Here is a 21,950-nt window from a genome sequence, read left to right as displayed (position 1 = left end):
ATTGAATGGGTTAAACACAAATGATTTTTTTTACGATTTTTTTTTTGGTTAGAATACATAGCAAACTTTGCCGTGAGTCAAGCAATATTTTTCTTTGTGTTCACCTCGTCAGTAATTTAAAATACATATATTAACAACACTTTGTACCAATAATCTTTTTGGAGACAAAAACAGTCAAACTATCCGACACAGTGAGGGTCTAGATTAGGGGCAACGAGGGGTAGGGGGGGGGGGGGTTGCATTTCTTTCTTTGTTCTGTAATTCTTTTAGCCATTCTTATCTTTTCAGCATTAAAATATGGTTATACTTCAAATAATGTGCCCCTTTAGAATTTGCACTACACAAATGAAACCATTTATCAATTTTGTTAAATGTCTGATTGAAACGAAACACAGAAAAATATAAATATTGTAACTTAACTTATTTGTAATAATTTGGATATATGGGATAACAATTTAAGCAGTAGATTAGATGAAATTAGTTATATTTGATCTTATCTAGTTTGTAATATATGAGGAAATAGTAATGAGAAGCTAGCGCTGAGTATAAAGTTTTATAACATATACAGCATTATTAGTTATCCGACATTAAGAGTTATCTGGAATCTGACGAAGTAAAAATTTTATCACCAGAACAGGTTAGATTTATTATTGATAGCCCAATATAGAAAAAAATGCTTATCAATATAATCGTTTTGGAGGATTTTAAATTTTTTTTTACTTTTATTCGTAGTGAGAGAAAAATAGGTTTTCCCCAACCCCCAAAAAATCAAAAACAATGTCATCCGTCTTCGAGCATTCGTCTTCCAGACCTATATAAAAAATATATTGTTTTTTTTTTTTTTTTTTTTTTTTTTTTTTTTTTTTTAAATTGGAATGAATATGGATCTCTCAAATATGAAACTGAGGACGTAGGAATCATTCCGGCGAAAGAGACGTTTGAATTCTGCAACTCCCTTAAAATTATCCATAAATTTTGAAATTATAAAGAAACTAAGGTTTCAACTCCATTATACAAAGTTGATCTTCGTCTGCATGATTTGGCTATTTATTCGGTTCTATTTGGTCTGATAGCTCTTCAACTGTTTCTGTTTTTTTGTGCATGCTTCGTTCCAAAAATCGAGAATTATAGCTCTTTGATTGTATGACTAGTTGTTGTATGTTTTTTTTCCAGCTGTACAGAGCTTTTTGTTGTCAATGGTTATTTTATTTTAACTACCATCTCAAAATTTGTTAATGCACAGTCTAGCTCCGCCTCCTTGAGGTAGTAATTAGGGAGCAACCATTTGAACTTCATGGGGGCTATGTTTTTTTGTCTCAGTCGGAAATTTGTTTTCGCAAAAAGCGCGATCAATCTTTTTTAGTTTTTCAACGCTTTCAAATTTTTTTCCCCAATATTTAACACTATAAGGTATGGGGAAAATCTGGATTCAGAATTTATTTTTTGTCATCTGCTTGACCAGAATAAAAAAAACTGTTTATAAAATCTGGGATAAGAATATCTTTTTAGAAGAATAGGAAACATACCCCCCCTTCCAGGGCCCCCACATAAAGTTCTATTTTCGTGTATTGGACAAGCTTCAAACATTTGTCCCTGGACCTTACATGAATTCGACACGCAATCAATTAACCGATCTTCCCCAGTTTTGGGGAACGAAAGAACATTTTGATTTACCTTTATAATTGGTATTAGGGATATGTTTCCTTTTTATCACTACGTCCTTTGAAACTACAAGTCTTTTTTTATGTTTTGATGGCAAATAATCATAGAATACATTTTTGCATTATCCCCCCCCCCCCCTTCCCCCTCCTTTTTTTTCTCTCCACACACCCTTTTTCAAGAATTTTTTGGGAGGAAAAAATAAATGACTTTCGAGTAAGAATCAAACGGCAACAATTCTTTGAATTTTAAACGTACCTTTTAGTATCGTACAAACAAATCCAACTAACATTAATTTTCTGAAATCAGTTATAGTATCAAGCCACTACTTGATTGACGTATCTAAAAATGCAGAAATGTTTAATTGGTTAGGGTTTAACCTTTAACATGTGTTAAAGGTTAAACCCTAACCCTGTAGCCCATTAATGTTACAAATCATATATAGACACGCCTTACTCATTAACATATTTAATCATAAGTTAATTCGTAAAAGGCGTGCTATATATATATAGAGTCTATAACATTAATTTTCTGAAATCAGTTAAAGTATCAAGCCACTACTTGACTACAATATATATATATATATATAACTTGTTGTAATTATTATTGACACTATGTAGGAGAAGGATGTTAGGTTAACTAAGTCTGCAATAGTGGACGAAAATACCGATGCTTATTAATGAACATAATTTGCATGGCTAAAATCATTGAACCAGTTCTGATAAGGACCAGTTCAACATTTCATTCCAAATGATATACGTATATCAATATTTAATTTGGTATGCAGAAAACGCAGAGTTTAGTTATTTTGTCAACTTTACTTTATATTCTCTCTCTTTTTTTCTCTTTTTTTTTTGGGGGGGGGGGGGGGGGCATTATTCTCTATTCTGTAAACCTCATTCACAACCTCATATATCTTGAGTTATTTCAAATAAATATCTGGTATTCAAGCGCCTATTAATGGGATAGGATGCTTAATACTATAAGAGTATCCACAAGTAAAGTTTTAATGGTCTCTTTTAAAAGTCGGTGCATGAGAATATTATGCTACAACTAAGCAACAAAAAGGGTTGCCTACTAAGTATATAAAAGCTAAAGAATATGCAAAGCATGTAATTTTTACGACGCAGGAGTTCGGGTTAAAGGGGTTCCCAACCGTGAATATTAAATAATATATACCGATTTGATTGGCCAATAAATGTTTTAACACACGACGCCATCAATTTACGTAAATACTTTGGAAATATACAGACGATATTTTGCAATCCACGGCTCCTAGGAAAGTTTCTTGTAGTGTAACGTAAAGCGGGAAATACGCGTTTATGTAGTTAAAAATTGGTAATTTTAAATTAATAACTTTTTTTACATTTAGGCTTCTTCCTTTTTTTCCAAATTTTTTCCATTATTTGGAGAATTGCGATTTAATGTTATTTTTTTTTAATCGTTTCTATCAAATTTTATTTTTATATTAAAACTAAAAATTGATCTGTTGTCTCACAAGGAAACAGCTGTTTTGACGTTTTTTCTAGAAAAAATTCCTAAATATTCTAAAAACTTTTCACCCACATTTTGTCGGCTTGAATTCAGTGAGTAATATTGAATTTCATGCTAAATACAGAAACTTACCAGATTAAATTAACGCGACCTATTAAAATAGTCAAAACAATAAGTTTTTATTCCAATTACAATTGAACTTTTTATATCAATTCGAGATTTATGTCATGTTGATCTGTAATTATATATTTATTTGTATTAAAACTTGACCAACTTCTTAAAATCTGACGGACCGTACGCGAACAGTCCGACGTATGCCGCGTATTTTTGAAAAAGTACGCGTACGGTACAAATACTCATATGGTCTGGAACATAGATATCTATCTATATTGTTGAAAACTATACTATACTATGTTGCCTTCTGGATGTCCTTAGTTTGTCTTTGTCATTTGGTTGCTGTCTTATTAACGTATAACCTACATTTCCAGCAGTTTTGTATAGCTAAAACGGCTAATGTGTATAGAATAATTGTCTTTCTTCCCTAAATAATATGCCTAAAAGAAGAAGGGCCGAGGAGAGATGTGCACAGGCACTTGTTTCGATCTATCAATAGGAAGGTCGACTATCCATATATATTACATATTGATAGTCGACCTTCCCATTGATAGAAACAGGTGCATGTGGCGATGTCCCTAAATAAAAAATAAAGTAAACAGAAAAAAATGCTTCACTTTTCAATCTTTAACTTCCCCTCCCGCTTCCAAATTTGTTTCTACTGTATTAATTTTTGAAGACATGTCGCATCTACACAAAGCCTGTCTTATTGATCTGCAGCTTACCCCTATTAGTTTTGGTATATGTGATCTACAATAAATTCGATTCAAAAATAGTCACTCGAAAGGCATATTATATATCTAAATAGTTGCAATAAGTTCCATTAACCACGAAACTAATTACAGTCAGATATTTATTTCGATATTCTTATTAAAATACATTTCTTTTTTGGCCGAAATTACAAAAAAAAATAATTATTATCTGGTTTGACTGTGAAACACTGATTTCAGATTTATATTGTACACATAACTTTAAAAATGGGAATAAAACATCCTTCTTTAAACGTTTTATCGATTACCACTGTGCCTGTAGTGATATAATTATAAATAGATTTCAGAACGCGGACGTGATAGAAAGCCTATTTATTAAATTGTGAAGACGTACGCCGGTAGGAAATAAGATTAGTAAACAATGATTAATACCTTAGATTTGCATTAAGTTAGTTGCTTGAATATACAAATAATCAAACGAAAAAAGACTTCAAGTGTAGTTCTATAATATTGAAGATTCTTCTTCGTCTTTTAACATTTGAGGCATCTTGACAAAGAATAAAGAACGCTGCAGCCATGTTAGATGGATTAATTTATTTTCGTAGAAAAACTACGATGGAGTTACGACTGGGTATAGCTGTAGTAAGTTACGCCAGGATTTACGCTTTATTTACGATCATCTTAACTTACGACGGCTTTGTGAAACGGCTGTAAATCCTACGATTTATTTACGATGGACTTACGATGACACGTAGACTTACGAAGGCTTTGTGAAACGGTACCCAGGATTGAATTAAGATACAGGGTGTTGCCTTTTATATTTTGAATATTGATGGTTCCTATTATAAATTCATGTGGTTTATTGTCCAATTTACTGATGAGGCTCTGCCTGCTCCTAAAAAAGGCTTGTTTGAGTTTATTTGTTCATTATTTAAGGCTGGTTCTGAAATACTTCTATGATGTAATGTACTTCTAGACGGTGGAATATCTGGCTTACATGTACTATGAGATGTGTCCATATCATGTTTTGTATATACATGTCCATCCCTTATTTGGGTGTTCGCCTGATTTGATTCTGGAGTTTGTACCAGATTTTGATGAGAATTTTGGTTTGGCTTCTGATTTTCTTGCACTTGATGGAGAGTTTGTTGTTTGTAAACTTGTTCACTGTTAGTGTTAGTGGTTTTCGCCAGTTTTTGATGATTTCTTTGCATTCTGGACCGTTTTTGTCCTTGTGTTTCGGTATTTACTCTTTGGCGAGGTGGTTGAACATTTTTAGGCCTTGTATCATAGCTTATGTGTGTTTTTTGTTGTTGCACATGAGGAGCATATGGGGCGAATACCAATCCCATAGGTGTTTGATAGGGTTGTGGTCTAGTCCACATTGGAGGTCTTGTAAATTGTACACCAGGTATCTGTGGATTGTTTAGTGCCTGTTGAGGAAAGTTCTCATTCTGTGGTCTATCCTGTCCAATAGGTGCTTGGTATTGTGGTGGTTTAGTCCATATTGGAGGTCTTGTCCACTGTAGCCCAGGTGTATGTGGATGGTTTAGTGGTTGTTGAGTTTGTTGATTTGAGTTCCCATTCTGACTTTTAATGGAGTACTAGCCAAACTAGTAATATTTACTAGGTATTTTTTTCAGTGATCTTGGAAATGGAGTGAATTGAGTATTCATCTGTGGATATTGACTCGGTGGTTGTTGATTTCCACTTATGGTAGATTTATGTTGATTACATTCATTTTCCATATGATGAAGTTTACATTTCAGCTCATTGATTTCTGTATTGTGTTTCATTTGAATGGATATGATGTTAAGTTGATGCTCAAATTCCAGTTTCATTTTATTAATTTGCCCTTCAAATTTCAGTTCAAGCTGATGGATTTGTTGGTTAAATGGACGTTGGCTGTTGTTGTCTAATGGAGATTGTATGCCTAATTTAGATGATAGTAAGTCAATTGTTTGTCTATATTCCTGATTGACTGTTTGAAGATTGCTGATTTTTGTTTGACTTTCAGCCAGTTGTAATTCAAGATGAGTTTGTTCTAGATTGTCCTTCTTTTTTGCTCGCTTTGGTTTGGTTTTCACTTCAATAGGTGGAATATGTATATTATTTTTGGTAAGATCTTCTTTAACTGCTGATTCTGGTAGAACAGGTAGGCATGGATCAGATTTTTCTGCTTCAGCTTCAGTTGTATGGCATATTTTTATAGCGTCAGTATCCTGTTGACTCTTTGTTTCATATACTAGCTGTTTTGGATGGGTTTCATCCCTTTGTTGGATCATTTCATTATGCAGTGATTCGTCATATGGAATTGTATCGTCTAGGATTCTGCATGACGAGCATACGTAGGCTGTATGGTTATTGAGCGAGTTTTCGGATATTCCTTCGCAAACAGTATGCAGCCATTGTCCACATATTGTACATTCTACATTATTTTCATCTATAATAGCAGATCCACATACTATGCAGATTTCATCTGTTGTTTCTTCGCCTTCACGAGAAAGTGTATGTAACTCAGAGTCAATAAGTTCATCATTTAGACTAGTAATTGAGTTATAATGACTGTTTATACGTGTAGGGCTAGAGTCGCATAGTTCTTTATCACTGGTGGTCATTAATCTATGTGTTGTTTTTGGTTGATGGTTATGACTATCTTGGTTATAATCATTTAGCTCAACTTGTGTTTGGACTATATGGTGAGAATGCTGTTTAATAACACACGTTTTCTTGTCCTTATCACTGTTACCTGTGGAAGTATTGGTTTGCACAGTTTTGTTGAGTATGGGCTTAGCTGATAAGATGGATTTAGCTTGCCCCTTATTTGGATTATTTATTTGGTCTTTAGTGAGCTTACACATTTGCTTGATTTTGTTATTTAGCTCAGAGGATGATTTATTGACCAATAGTTCTTCGCATATTTTATCGAGGTCTTCTTGAATAAATGTTTGTACCATATATCCGTTAGCATCGATTCTACATGTGGTGTTGAACATGTTTATTCTAAATAGCTGACGACTAGACAAGGATGGATCTCTATTTTTGACAGATAATGATTCCTCAACTATCATTGGTTGTTTGCTGACATCTGGTAGACTTGACTTGCTTGTTTTGGTGTGTAGCCTATATGTTCTATCTTCAGATTGGTCGTAATATTTATATATGGAGGATTTCAAGATTTCATAAGCTCCTGCATTGCATGTTATGACTAGTGTACCATCTTTAAATTCCATATCACAGGAGTGATCCCTGTCTGTTGCATCAATTTTCTTATCTAGTGCCTTCTTGGCATTTAGCCTGTAGGACATATGCTTATTCCCATGTGATCGAGTAACACTTGGTGTGTATGTCATGGGAGGGTGTCTAGTTCTTGTAAGCCTTGTTATTTCCCTGGAGCCCATGTTGATAAAGTTATTGTATCTTTTATTTATTTATTTCTTTGTCTATAAATTGGTTGTATATTTAATGTTTATTATGACAGATAGCTTGGTATCCCATGCAGTCTGTATTAAAACTATTTGTTGAGAGGATAATAAGCTCTTACGAAGGTGTTTTAGGTACAGAATCAGTTAGCTTGGCATCCCATGCAGACTGGTCTGTATTTGTTATATATATGTATGACTATTGAATTTGAAGCTACGGATTAATATACTTATTTATGTGTCTTTGAGGCTGGTTTTACTAATTTTATTTTCTTAAATTCTATTAGAATTTATATTCTAAAGTTTATACATGTAATAGCAGTTAGCTTGGCATCCAATGCAGTCTGTATTATAAGCTTTTTGTTGTAAGAAGAACAAAAATATTGTTGATGTTAAAGTTCAGTTATAAGTTGGTATTCTGTATAATGGACAAGGTTTTTATATGCTATTGCTGTTGTGTATGTTGTTCCGGTTTCAGATACAGAATCTAGTTAGCTTGGCATCCCATGTAGACTGGTCTGTATCTGTTTTATGTATGACTATTGAATTTTAAAGCTACGGATTAATATACTTATTTATATATCTTTGAGGCTGGTTAAACTAATTTTATTTTTATTTTCTTTGAGAATTTATTATATCCTAAAGTTTATAATAGCAGTTAGCTTGGCATCCCATGCAGTCTGTATAATAAACTTTTTGTTGTGAGAAGAGTAAAAATATTATAGATGTTAAATTTCAGTTATATGTTGGTATTCTATATGACGGACAAGGTTTTTATATACAAACAATGTACTATTGCTGTTGTGTATGTTGTTCCAGTTTTAGATACAGAACCTAGTTAGCTTGGCATCCCATGCAGACTGGCCTGTATCTATTAAATATAAGTATAAGAATTTAGGATTTGACTTCAGATTTGCTCCAGCAATCAATTTTTATTCTTTCTGCTATTTCACGTAACCAAACTCTTGCTAGATTCTGGCCAGGATGGATCCCGTCCCTGTACAGGTTGTAATTGAAGTATTCCCAGGCTTCGACTCTTGACCGTGTACGGTGTTGTTTGCGGGCTTGTAGGAAAAGTGAAAAATTAGGTGAGCGTGTATCTAAGATTTGGTTCGTAGCTCTTATTTTCTCATTTACTTGCCAGACTTGATTTGCAAGTGTTTCGTCTTGTTGCTTGAAAGTTTTCGGGTCGGAGTGTTTTTGATGTTGATTGTAAGCTTTTATTGAGTATACTGGTACTTCAAGGAAAATAAGTTTGACTTGTGGAAAATCTTGTATATAGTTCTTGATGTCATCAATACAGGAGATAACTTTGTCAACAGTATCAGAATTATCAGTTGTAATAGATATGTATTTTGAGGATTTTTCTTTGGTTTTCAGATTACATGTACCAAGCCAGACATATAGAGCAATGTCTCCAATTTCATATAATTTAGTGGGAAGATTTCTTTTGAGCCAGGCAAAACTTTGCTCAATTGTCACACCTTTCTTGCACCACCATATAATATTTTGGTCAAATGGACTTATGATATTGTTTCGTAATGAAAATCCTTTGCTGTCAGATAAAATGACAGGGCGCCGTCTTGTTTGTCCTGTTGGAGGCACAAAGTTATGTGTTCTGAGATATTTTGCTAGCTTTGTCTCGGACATATAGATTCGATATTGTTGATAAAAGAGGGGGGTGGTACTATCAGGAACAGCCGGCTACAAGATTCCAAGAAAATTTGGGCCTTGGCAGGGTTTAGTTTTTTTTTTAGTTAAATAACATTTAAATACGAATTGCAAATATAAAATAATAAAAATGAGCTAGCAATGGACGGAAGACTTGAAAAGTGAACTCAAATGACCCGCGTAATAAGGCGGGAAATTCAATCGATCAGAAAATGTCAATATTGTTTCTAAAAATCGATTTAAATAAATTAAATTTAAGTTCAAACGTGAAAGTTACTATCGTGCTCAATATAGACAATTGTTTTTGATTTAAGTGGAGTGCAACACTTAGGAACCTCAATAATATTGTCTTCTTTCTGTGCAGTGAAAATCAGTCCGCCATGTTATCTCGTGAAAATCATTTGCAGTACAATAACGTCTACAAAATAATTTCTTCGTGCAACCAGAAAGGCCGAGTAGTTCCGATTGCATCAGTACGTTGGTGGTTTTCTGCAACAAAAGAAGAAATACGGATTTTCTACTTATGCTCACCGTATTTGTTTGCTATTATGGCAACTTCCGGTTTATAACTTCAAGACTTGGACACATTCCTCAACTACTCGTGAAGTGTCCTTGGATCATTTATAAGTACACTGTGTCTAAACCACACCGGCAAAATTTGCTCGGACTCGATGCTATCTAACATCCGGCACAATGACGGAACACCAATAGACAAAAGAAAGGTAGGTTTCTCCTTATTGTTTTATTCTTTTTATGATATCGAAGAATATATATACATATGCAACTATTTTCTATTGTGAGATGCAATATTTTCTACAACCGTTCTCTATTAACGGAGAATTAAGTCAAAATGCATGTCAAAATGACGAATTGAGTGAACCTTGCCTCGAAATTGTTTAATTTCTCGTTAAATTGTTCACATTGTACGGAAAGAAAGTTACGGGAAGATAGATATTGACACGGAGATTGCAAATTTAGTTATTATGAGCATCTCAATAATTGTAACTCTGTGTATGGAACGAAAGAAATGGGTCATGTCAAAATCGAACTGGCCGGTTTCGTCAATGTATACAACCCGGTTTCGTCATAGATTTCAAAATGCATAACCCGGTTTGGTCAAATAAAAAAAAATCATAATCGCATTACATTAGAATTGATTATTTAACTTCAGCGTCCAGAAGGAGTTTTGTGGGTCGTTCGAAAACAATTTCGCTCACCGAACAGCGGCTTATTATTTATATGAGTCTCAGATTCAAATAAATAATAAGCAAATTCATACTCTTATAGCCGACACATATATTTTAGTTTTACTTTGCATTCCGAAATTTTTTAACAGCATATTAAGATTAAAGCTCTCTAAATATGTCTTTTCTATATGAGTTATGGGAAAATATGTTGAATAATTTTAAACTTGAAATTAAAGTTTACGGTCTAAAAAATCGAAACACAATTGATATGTGATTTTCTCGCACAAAAGAATGGACACCTTTATAAGTAATCTAATCATTCCATGTATGTAATCTTTTCTACCATCGTTAAAAATAAATCTTCTTAAGGATAAACGTTGATAATAAGACAAATGTATATGCATGCATAATCGGCATAGAAAATATATGTAGGGTTACAACTACCATGCATTAAAATAAAATTTATTTATCACTATACTGCTATGTACAAATTAGTATAATAGTCTCAGGTCATCGATACAATTCAATAATAATTATTTTGTTAACATTATTAAAAAAACCGAGTCTGCACTGTCGCCATTGTGTTATGATGATCGTACACTGATGTTGATCAATATATTTTGACAATATATACGGACAGACGAATTCAGTTTATTTCAAAGTGGGCATATTTCGAACAACTTTTACATACCGCCGAGCGTAGCGAGTCGAACAATATTTTGATTATTTTTTGCTTTACAAAATCTTTAAATACAGGAATCAATAAAGTTTTGGCAACCAAAGGTGGGGTCGGGGCGTGCAACATATACGTCATCTAGATTCGCCACTTATCTTATAAAGTGTATACCGAATTAAAATATTGTAAGAAATGAGAAAACAGGGACACCTGGGAAATCGGATTATGTCAGTTGGATTATGTTTCTCATAATAAATGCCGAATATCAAGTTCTTTTTATCGATTTCTATACATTTTTTTTCAAATATATATAAAAGTTATATAGGAAAATGATAAGGCAGACAAATATACAAATAAATCGACTTGGCCGATATTCTAATAAAAATTATTGACCTTTAATTACGATTTTTTTCTCCATTTCTTCGCGTTTTTACACGCCCGTCCCAATTTTGACAGGCCGTATTATTGTATACACCCGTCTAACCGTCCGTCCTTCCATCCGTCCGTTCCTCAATCTATCAGTCATTCTGTCCGTCCGTCCATCCGTCTATCTATCCGTCTGTCCACCATAAACATGTCGCACCGTAACTTCAGGACAGCTTATCTTATTTTCTTAAAATTTAACATGATCTGTAAACCTTTTAGTGAAAATCAAATTAAATCTTTTTGAGTTACCGAACATGTAAGTGAAACAGGAATGTGGTTTTTTTTTTAACATGTCGCGCCATATCTCAAAAACGAAGTATTATAACTGCATCAAACTTTATACACTTCTTAGTTATATAAATACTATAAACTTCTGTTTACTTTTTGGTGATGTTTAAAATTTTGGTTTAGAGGGATTGAATTTTTTTTGGTAAAACAAAAACAAAAATAGGGGGGGGGGTCATTTAAACATAAAAAAATCATACAAATTCCAAGCGACAACAACCCGACCATAGAGCAGAAAACAGCCGAAGGCCACAATGGGTCTTCAATGAAGCGAGAAACTCCCGCATCCGGTGGTGTCCTTTAGCTGGCCCCTTAATAAATATGTATACTAGTTCAGTGATAGTGGATTTCATAGTAAACTGCGAATACATGTATATTTATCATATTTAATGGATAATTTGAACTATGATACAAGTTTTGGCACACATCGCGAATTTACTATAAAGGCTCTGTCATAGGACGAGTTAAGTTTTATTCATCATTTTTTATTATTTGTACTTTTGTTGTACTGTTTATGTCAGCGACAACACTTTGACTCAGTCCATTTCCCGAGTCACAGGATTGTAATTCTATGGTTGTCTTTGGTTGATTTATACCATATGTGTTTTGAACATAAAATAGGCAGGTAGTATTTTTGTTTAAATTGTTTTACATTTATAATTTAGGGCCCTGTTATAGCTTGCTTTCATGCGGTTTGTGTGTTTTTCTCATTGTTTAAGGCATACGGTGACCTAAACTTGATTAATTCAACATCATTTTTGTGTCTAACAGAAAGTTGTCTCATTGTCAATGTGTATGGGATAAGTGGTTACCGTCACTTCTTCTAAATAAGATCTAGATATAAATGACGGTCATGTTTTGCAAACCAACTTTTATTCACATTGAAAATACAATACTGTCAGATATTGTTTTCGAAAGTTATCTTGAAGTTTCAATTGAATTCGAACTGTAAAAAAGATGAATTTGAAATGTAAAAAAAAATCAATTTGAACTGTAAAAATAATGTGAAAAGCATGCCTATAGGAAAATAAATGTGCCTACCAGAAACGGGGAGAAAGTTAGAAATCTCATTGCTATGTTATGGATGTTTAAGTGTGAAAACTTGCTTTAGTGCGCAAGGAACACAGTATATATAGTACCAGGAAATCTGGCAGGACTGCATGCATGATAAACTTGTACCAGAAAATCTGGCAGGACTGCATGCATGATAAACTTGTGCAGAACAGTATAGACTATAGTCGGTTTGGGACTGTTCGTCAATGATTGAATGCATAGTGTATATAATTTAGTATAGTAAATTAAAATTATGGCACAATCAAAACACATACTTTTATTTTTCATCTTTACACACTACTATTATAAACAAAGAAAATATAATAATGTTACAAAATTATTAGATACCAGTGCTATTGAGTATTTATATTCCATTTAAAATTAGTTTGAAGTTAAGTGAAATAAGGGATACGCCTTTCATTAGGAAAATGTGTATTATCATAATTAACTATGTCCAAAAGTGCCTGTTTAAAATAGATTTTAACACGCCAAGTTTACCTTACAATAATTACATTTGATGTATGTTTCATTATAATACTTTATTTTGATTGGCTAACTGCACATCACGTGTTATTCCGTAAGCAATTGCATCAGTCAATATAACTTTTCACTCATGATAACACGTGGTCCCACAATAAAGTGCACTGGTAAATAAAATACAAAAATAATAAAATTCGTATTTTCGTGATCATAGGAAAAAAAATGTAATTATAAGTATTGAATGCTTCTTTTTGTAACTTTATAGGGTTGTAAAAGCGTTGACCGTGCGCACATTTTAGGTATGAAGCGCTTCCGCGCATCATACAAAATGTACTTCGGTCAACGCTTTTACACCCCAATAAATTTACAAAAAGAAGCATTCAATTCTTAAATAAATATATATTTAAATTCTCGAAATACAATGTTCAGATCCGTGCAAAAGTTGCTTTTCATAAATTGTTTGTTAAAAAAACCAACCAAACCGGGTGATATATATAGACGAAACCGGGTGATTGTGTAGTAACAACATTGACGAAACCGGTTTATTTTAATTTGACATGACCCTTTTCTTTCGTTCCATACACAGAGATACAATTAATTAGATGCTCATAATAACTTAATTTGCAATCTCCGTGTCAATATCTATCTTCCCGTACCTTTCTTTCCGTACAATGTGAACAATTTAACGAGAAATTAAACAATTTCGAGGCAAGGTTCACTCAATTCGTCATTTTGACATGCATTTTGACTTATTTCTCCGTTAATAGAGAACGGTTGTAGAAAATATTGCATCTCACAATAGAAAATAGTTGTATATGTATATATATTCTTCGATATCATAAAAAGAATAAAACAATAAGGAGAAACCTACCTTTCTTTTGTCTATTGGTGTTCCGTCATTGTGCCGGATGTTAGATAGCATCGAGTCCGAGCAAATTTTGCCGGTGTGGTTTAGACACAGTGAAGTAGTTTCAACAACTAATTGATGAAACGTCAACATTCGATTTGAAATTACAAGAGTTTCATTAGACATTACCCAACAGTTACAATAGTTTTTTGTACCAGAATTTCGTCGCGAGAAGTGATACCACCTCGATTACGGTGGCCGGTAGGTACAGTTTGTACTAAAACAAATAATTTCTATGTGGCATTGACCGGTCTCTAGGTTCCAATAATTCTGAGTCTGTTTCCAGGGTTTAGTGATGTTAGTTAGTTTAAAATAAGGCTTATTAATATGAGGCAGGCATTACCTGTAAATGGGGACGAAGTCTGTATGAATTATTTGTTTGTAACTTAAATATTTGTTTAAAAAAAAAAGAAACGGAAATACCGTAACGTTTTCGGTTTTGGTTCTGTTGTTAGGGATTTTAGTTGTGACGTTATTTTAGTTTTGACGTCATATGCAATGTAAACAAAGAAACGCTATCATCAGGTAACGTTTTTTCATATCAAGGAATTATTAAAAATGAAATTTGTATTGCGTTCCTTCCTATTTTATACTAGACTGATAGTCTTTAGTCTTTAGTATGCGTCATCTTGACACTGATTTTCTCATATGTACTTTGGTCACTTGCGCGTTTGAATACATTAATCACGTTTGTATTTTCTCTTTGTACTTTCACTTTAATTTACATGATTTAGGTAGGCGCTGTTGATACTGATTTATAAAAACAAATGATCAAATCTTCTAGTATCGTCTATAAACTCGGAAACTGCATATTGTATGTCTGCACTGGCTTCTGTGTTAAGTAATTCTTCTAGATCTAGATTAAGTGTTCCTGTTTTGAAATATATTGACTGGCGGAGTTTTTCTCTATCCAAACTGTAATTGTCACAATATAATAAAAAATGTTCTACAGATTCTATTTCTCCGCAAGTACATTTGTTGTCTTCTACATGTCTGTTAATGAAATGTTGATACCCCTTTAGTTTGGAGTATCCTGATCTGAGACTGTTTAGTACAATGTATATTGAAGTGTTTTTTTGATGGGAAGTCGAGTTTGATTCTTTTTGATGCATCTGGGTGATGATTAAAAAATCTTCTCCCAACCTCACTAGATTCCCATTGTGTCTTCCATTTTTTAATGACTGATGTTCTCGCCGCTTGTTTGATGTCTTGTTTTGTCGTGATTGAAGACATTTCCTCCCTATTATCTGCCTCTTTTGCCGCTGCTTTTGCCAGACGGCCAGCCTGTTCATTTCCCTCTATATCAGAGTGCCCCGGTGTCCAAATGATGTTGAAACCCTTTTGTTCCAATTTTATTTTCCTGTTTTTGATTTCTTGTATGGTTTTGTGATAGTTTTCTGATTTCCAATTTAAGGTTATAATGCCTATAGATGGCAGATTGGCTGTCAGAGTATATGTTAAGTTGTTTAACATTGCGGTAATTATAATTGTCTATTTTTTCCAGCACAAGTTTAATGGCTACTAGCTCTGCTAATAGTATTGATCCTCTGTTTGATACAGGATACTGTATTGTTTCCTCCTCTTCATTATTGTATATAATGGCTCCTGCACCACAAGGCCCTGGATTTCCCATGCATGAGCCATCTGTGAATGCCACTGTTGTATTTGGAGGAAGTTTTTCTAATTGTTGTTTTATAAGTCTTTGTCCTTCAATGGCTTGTTCACTGGTTCTTGTTTTGGAACTTCCCAATGTGGTCCATGACTCCGGTGCCCTTCTAATTGCACACATGCCACGACATTCATATTGCTGTTCAATATTATTTACTTCAATTGTTGTTTCCTTCTTCATATCATCTGCCTGTAGTATCATTTTTCCAATTGGAGAGATGTAAGTTTCCGGATTAGATTCTGTTTTCCAGTTTTCTAGCTTTTTCTTAATTGAACTGTTGTAAAAGATGAGGTAATTTTTGCCAATTCTCTAATTGCTATTTCTTCTCTTCTTAGTTCTAAAGGTAAGACTCCACCAATTATCTGAAGAACTTCAAGACTGATAAATAAATATTTTACTCAAAGTTTCATACAAACGAGACCGGAAAAAGGAAATACATTGTAGATTTCTGCGCAGATGCGGGAATTCAAAACATGACATCCAAAAAATTGAACGATTTTGAGTTCATTAGTACAATGAAAATTTCGGGAAAATTTTTCCCCGATTTTTTTTTTTTTTTTTTTAATTGATTTTTCTACTGTTATTGGGGACTTTGTCCCCATAGAATTGCCTGTATTGCTGCTTTCATGTCGATTCAGCCCCACAGTCATTGTCATTGATCTGTCCCAAGTTGATCGGGCCCAAGTCGATCCATCCCAATGTCGATCCGGCCCCATAATTACCTTTTGGCTTCATAAATGACTGTAATAATATAAATTATATAAATTTTTTTGGCCGAAAACATAAATCTTTATATACATGTCTTTACAATAATATGAAGAACAATTACCAATACAAATACTAATACTTATTCAGTTAATCTGGAATAATACACATAATGGCGGGCCACAAAAATTAAATATCTGCTGCATAAGTTACTGATGCAAAATATGCAAAAATAAAATAAAATAGAAGAAATTTTAAACAATATAAAAAGAGAGGGAGGGTGGGAAAATTTTCGAACTGACTACTCTAAAGAATTCTAATGTAATGACTAGGAAAAGTAATTCACTTTAAAACTAAAGGTGGAGTGAACACAAATCAAAATCAGTTAAGCGAGAATATCAAATGATCGGCCAAAGGGGAGTAACTAGAACATATTTCGCATCGTAATTACTAGTTTTTTAGAAAAAAACAAACCAATTACTTTTTGCTTCATAAAAGACTGCAATGATAAAATAAATTTATTTGGCCGAAAACATAAATCTTTACATACATGACATTTATGTCTTTACAATAATATAAAGAACAATTACCAACACATATACAAATACAGTACGCCCAGAGAGTATGTAATCGCGAACTCTAATCACCGATTTCCGAGTGTAGCGGTGTGACACCGCGAATCACGGATTATACTCCCAATTTCCTCCAAGGATTCTCTCCCAACACCGCGTGGCTGTTAATTGGTTTATTGCCCATCGGATGTTCTGAAAATTAATGACGCGTGACAACATCATCGGATTAGCCAGATTTATTACCTTTGTACATTTAATCGATCTTGATTGCACCTGTGTGCTTTAAAATACGTTATTTAAATGTCCTTTCATTGTCAGATAAAAGTGTGACATTTCTATTTAAAATAAGATTATTATTCTTGTATGTATATGCCCATGTCATTGTCATATGACATACAGCGTACTAATACTTATTCAGTTAATCTGGAATAATACACATAAAGTCATAATGGCGGGCCACAAGAATTAAATATCCGCCAAACAAGCCCGCCAAACAAAACCAAATAAGTTACAGATGCGGTTTTAATCCAAGAGATGTAACACTCTCTTGAAAGTTCAACTCCAAGCAGGAAGAATAAACCACTTCTTTAGCTGCTAGATCTACTTAGGAGATGCTCACGGAAATCTGTCCTAAAAGTAGAGTACCTTAAAGAGACATACATTTATGAATCCAAAGGATGAAACACTCCCTTGAAAATTCAAAAACCTAAGGAATGAAACACTTCCTTTAGGCTAGCCTATAAAAACTAAATAATAATTACGACATACATGAAAACAAAATACACAATACTAAATTATCTACATATGATTAATAGCATGCTGAAAACACTTGCGCAATTCATATTGCCCAGCTTCATTAAGGTGAAGCCCACCATCTTTAAATGCAAATAATGACCTAACTGTAATGCCTTTATGAAAAAATATTTTAAAAGACCTAATATAACTTAAATTACTCTTAGAGCACATCTTGCTCAATTCTAAATTAACACTTTTACACTTATTACCTGTATATGAAAAATCAACAGGCCTTGGCAGAATAGAAGAAATAAAAATCTTAATACTGTATGAATAAGATTTGATAGTAACAATTAGTTCCTTATAATCAGCAATAATTTTGTCAACAGAGTTATTAACTACAATATATATCATTACTACCTAAGTGAATAATAATATGAGAATAGTTAGCTAAACATATTTCTCTACTCTTAATCATGTTTCTTAAAGAATTTATCCTGGCTCCTCTGACCGGGACCAAATCCATGCAAATTATGTCATCCAAATATTTCCCTATAGAGTCTGTGAATACCAAAACCTTCTTAATGGTCACAACTTCTGAATGACAATTAAACAAATTTTGCCATGTTTCTAACTACAGAAGTTTTATCTTTCATAGAAAACTCTAAATATATCTTGTAGGCATCGCTTGCCCAGTCCCTGTGTAACTAAATCAGATCGCTAGGCACGTGAGAACTAAAAGCAAAAGTGGCACCACCCCTCCTAAAACTATGTGATGAATATGAATTAGGATCTCTCCCTTCTTCAGAATAACAGATTTCAGTTTTCTCTGGAACTGTGCATAAGTGACGGGTATCAACTTCGAATTCTTACATAGCTTATAACAAAGGCAGGGGAATCATAAGATGCCGGAACTTTACTACACATATGATTATGGGCAGAAACTGGACAAAGGACAGAGCCAGGACTTTTAACCAACAGAATCTTTAATTTTCTTTCTCCATGTTGAATAGTCTAATCCATTCAAAAACAACTATAGCAATGTCATTAACAACAAAGACTTTACCTCTGGTCAATTGCTTATTCTTGTCAAATTGAGAACTAGAATCTGGAACTAAATTAGATTTCCTAGACATTAAGAAAAAGGCAAACAAAAAAAGACACCAATACACACAATCAGAACCACTTTCTAAATTAAGATGTTTCACCATCTCTTAATAAAATATCTGGCGAAATGGGTAAAGCTCTACGTGGCATATGTAACTTGGTTCGTGACAATCCTTTAAGGATGTTCGCTACTCTGTTTAAAAATAACAAACTTTTTAAAAGATTGTTATAAATTGAAAGTATATAAATAAACAGAAACTTAAAAAGCAGAAAAAAATGGAGGGTCCGTGTGCTTGTTTTCGAGATATAAGCTGTTGAAAATTTGGCGGGAAATAATTCTCTCTAGAGTTTTCTTTTACTTAACATTGACACCTTTTTTGTTTAAAAAACTATGAAAAAATAACAAGGATTTTATGAGATTTTCAAATATGGCTTTTTAAATAATATGTAATAAAAATATGAAAAGAAAAGTAGGGGTTAGTGGGCAAATTTTTTTTAATGGTAATACATGGATAAAACCAGAGGATTCCGAAAATCTGAAAAAAATTCAAAAAGTAGAGGAGCAAACATCCTTAATCAGAAATTTATAAACAAAACTGTCTAAGTGTGGAAAGGTACAATCCAACATTAAATGCATAACTTTTACACCATTAATATAATTCTTAATCATTGTTAATAGATTCTACAGATTTAAAAGACCGACTGAGAAATTGTGCATAACAACAAATAGTATCCAAATTTGCAGGAATAAAACTCATATTAAAGTATGTGCAAAATATTAAAAAGGCTCTCCATAGAACTAATAAGTTTTTCTTCGATCCTAGCGCATATGCAGCTCTGGTAGAAACTTTAACATCCTCTTTTAACTGTATTAAGGGAGCTACCATTTGAATTAATGGGGGGGCTAGGATGAAAAATTTTGTCCTGCATTTTTTTTTAGTTGTAATCTCTGTCCTGCCTTTTTATTTTTCACTCTATTCGGTCCTGCCTTTTTTTTATTAGTTTATCCTGACTTTTTTTACCTTAATTGTCATCCTGCCTTTTTTTTTTTCGCAAAGTGTCTCATCCTGCCTTTTTTTTTACTCAAAACTCCTGTCCTGCCTATTTTTTTCAAATTTCATCCTAGCCCCCCCATAAAAATCAAATGGTAGCTCCCTAAATTTCGAACTGACTACTCTAAAGAATTCTAATGTAATGATTAGGAAAAGGAATTCACTTTAAAACTAAAGGTAGAGTGAACACAAATCAAAATCAGTTAAGCGAGAATATCAAATGATCGGCCAAAGGGGAGTAACTAGAACATATTTCGCATCGTAATTACTATTTTTTTTTAGAAAAAACAAACCATTTAAAGTCGATCCAGACCCAATAAAAAAAACATATTTATAAGGAATAAAAAGGAAGATAAGTATTGTAATTCATAAATGTTTATGTATACATGTGTATGTTTTAATGTCAAATGAATGTAAAAGTTGTTTTCCTTTGATGTTAAAAAAATAATAAAAAGCTGGCCTTTGGCGAATATTTTCATTGGATGAGTATAAAACAACTATGTTGATTCTGTTTTCATTTTAAGTTTTACAGATTATTGGGTATAATTATAATAAAAACATACATGATACATTGTACTGTATATAAAAGAATTTAGTACAATCAACAGTCATCAACAATAACAATGAATAATCAGGGGTCTCACTAATTAGCGACAAGAAGAATAAGTTTAGCGACAAGAAGACTATTTAGCGACAAGAAAACATTTTTTTTTATATTAAATATAAAGAAATATGCATTTAATCTTTTTTTTTTAATATACAGGCAATGAAATGGAAATAAAAACAAAGATTTTTCAACTTTCCTTTGAAGATTTTATTGAAACAAAAACATGAAATATTATTTCCTTTCTAACAGTATAATTCATTGTTCTTGATAGGAACAACATTAGATGGGGCTTCACTCTAAGGTAATAACAGTACACACAATGTGGAACATCAGTCAAATGAGATTAACGAGGCGCGTCACACGCCGTGTCCAGGGACGGATCCAGCTATTTTAAAAAGGGTGGGGTTCCTAACCCAGGACAAAAGGGGGGGTCCAACTACATTGTACATGTCCCCATTCATATGCATTGATCGTCCCAAAAAAGGGGGGGTTGCAACCCACGGAACCTCCCCTCCCCCTTGAAAACTCAAGATTGTCATTAATTTCCTTTAATATTCAATCAATTTGCATAAACATGATAAATATCGTTAATTGAGGCAATACACAAAATAAAATGATGGAAAATATTCACATTTTAATTTTGTTTTCCTCTTGTTTGATTTCAGTTCTTTGTATTTCGCAATTTGTGTCTGTATTTTCTGGACAATGATGCACAAATAATGCATTTTGCGAGTTTATTATATATTGTTCAAAGAGTAAAAAATTATAAGATAAATATATTGTTCTAAAACACAAGTAAAAGTAATATAATACGACAGGGTAAACGTAATACTTTCTGTTATACATAATAAATAAAAAAAATTCATGTAAATAAATGTAGCAATTAGATCTATGTTTCATTTTTTTTTCTATCAATATTAACTTTTTTGTCGCTAAAATTGTTTTCTTTTGCATATTCATTGATATTCTTTTAATATTTATTTGGAATAAGTAATTTTAATTAAAAAAAAAAGTTATCTTGTCGCTTCTTATCGCTGAAATTATTCTTCTTGTCGCTATTGCTAATTAGTGACAGGCGGAAACCCTGTTGAATTAGAACAAAAGAATTGAAGCTTTTTGTTAGAGAAGGTGATAAATGCTTACTGTAGTAATGTTTACTATAGTGACCAAAATTTTAAAAGTTAATAGAAACAAATAAAATGACAATTTTCTTCTCAATTATGAAGTGTTTTATTTTAAAAACACCATTTGCATAAGTTTTCAATTTATCTAGTACATAGTTTAGCAGAACAATTAGATATCTAGTCGACGACATGGGTATCTTTCAAGTTGGATGTAGAAAATGCATAACCTCCGATTCTAATTTTTTTTTACCACGGACCGAAAACATATCAATCTATTAGTTCAGTAATTTTCGTG

Source organism: Mytilus edulis, chromosome 5, assembly GCF_963676685.1.
Source record: "Mytilus edulis chromosome 5, xbMytEdul2.2, whole genome shotgun sequence".
NCBI classification, from domain to species: Eukaryota; Metazoa; Mollusca; class Bivalvia; order Mytilida; family Mytilidae; genus Mytilus; species Mytilus edulis.
The sequence above is the reverse complement of the archived record's forward strand: the minus strand, read 5'-3'. Positions refer to the sequence as shown.